General features: G+C 28.6%; 1 long non-coding RNA gene across 1 annotated transcript; it reads left to right on the top strand.

Annotated features, from left to right (window-relative positions):
* On the top strand, positions 1–1782 carry LOC128284342 (uncharacterized). The gene is made up of 2 exons (XR_008274749.1): positions 1–125; positions 1060–1782. It is a non-coding gene; the product is annotated as an uncharacterized LOC128284342 (long non-coding RNA).

The following is a 1782-nucleotide window of genomic DNA, read 5'->3' as shown; positions in this document are numbered from 1 at the left end:
ATATAAACATAAGAAACAGAATGGAATGGAAACGAAACAGAGAATAACAGGGGAGAAAGAAAGGAAAGAAAGAAAGAAAGGGAGAAAAGGGAAAATTGATGTTTTGAAGCTTTAAACTTTAATTGGTAAGTCAATTTAGCCATTTTACTTAATTTTGATGTTTTAGAAGTTTTAGAACAAAGTTTTGATGAAATTAAGTTAATATTTTGAAGTTATTAGATTTCTAGATATTGTCCATGTTAAATAAAATGATGAATTAAGGGCTAAATTGATAGAAATTCAAGTTAGAAATGATATAATGATTGAATTGTAAAGTGATTCATAAGTTTTATGCTTTAAGGACTAAATTGGAAGAATTTCGAAATTATGGTTTTATGATGAAAAATAGATAATTATGTCTAAGTTTGGTTAAAAATTGAGTAGAAATAAAGTATGAATTAAGATAGAAAAGTAAGTGAATTTAGTTAGAATTAAATTGAAATTAAAGTAAATCAACATTTTGTATTGGACAGCAGCAGTAGTCTAAGTTTGAAAAATCATCAAAATTGTAGAAATTGAATTAGAGGATGAATAAAATATAGAATTAAAGATTATTGAGTTTAGTTTCTTATAGAAGAAACTATATAAGCAATTGAATTGTAAATTATGAGATATAATAAATTTTGTGAGACAAGGTCAGAATGAATTCGGGTTCCCCTGTTATGACTTTGGAAAATCACCAAAAATTGAATAAAAATAATTAGAGGCTTAAAGTTATATTTTTAGAATCCCTAATGAGTATATTTTCATTAGAAATCAACGAGAATGTTATCCGAGTTCTGTACTGTGAGATAATTAATTTTTAGTGAAGAAGGGACAAAACTGTCAGACAGCAGAATAGGGGTGAATTTAAAGAATAAACTGTACTTAATGGCTAAACCAAAAATTCTGAAAATTTTATTGTAAGAAGATTTGTGAGTCTAGTTTCAGGAAAAATTAGCGGATCTTAATTTAGAATTCTATAACTCAAGATATGAATTAGTAATGTATTAATGATTATGAATTGTATTAATTTCGTAGTCAATGTGGTACCAGAAATCTCGGCTAAGAAAGGACAAGACAAAGTCAACGGGGGTTAGCTCGAAAATTACGGTTTGTATTTCTATAATCCGAACCTAATACTTAATTGTTGAATTTATTTCTTAATATGTATATTAAGTGTTTTGAAGTAAGAATTATTGTGTTTTGCAAATGAAATGGATTGATATAGTATGTGATGAATTTATTGAATTTATATTGATTGAATTGGCGTATATATATAGATATATATATTGAATATTGAATATATATTGATTATTTGAATTGAATTGAAATATAAATTGTTTGAAAATTTTAAATATGAGATTTGTGATATTTGGATATTTGTTATTGAAAAGTGAATTGAATTGTATTGAATTATGAATTTATGTGATTAATTAAAATGTGTATTGATTGAAAAAAATTGAAAGTGAATTGAATACCCTATTAACAGTATCGGGCTGAGTCGGATATAGTTGGCATGCCATAGGATTGGAAGTGTTCAGGGATTCTTCGACCTCGAGTCGATGAGACACTGGGTGTCACTATATTTCTTCGGATAGATTCGATGAGGTACTGGGTACCAACTTTACTTCGGCTAGGCCGATGAGACACTGGGTGTCAAATATTGCTTCGAACTATCCGATGAGGCACTGGGTGCCATATTGGTGTGTTTGGTTGGATCCGTGTATCCGCCAAGGTCCGAGTCTTGTTAATAGGGGTAAA

This window comes from Gossypium arboreum, chromosome 11 (genome assembly GCF_025698485.1).
Source record: "Gossypium arboreum isolate Shixiya-1 chromosome 11, ASM2569848v2, whole genome shotgun sequence".
In the NCBI taxonomy this organism is placed as follows: domain Eukaryota; kingdom Viridiplantae; phylum Streptophyta; class Magnoliopsida; order Malvales; family Malvaceae; genus Gossypium; species Gossypium arboreum.
Note: the sequence above shows the minus strand (reverse complement) of the source record. Positions and strands in the feature narration are given on the sequence as shown.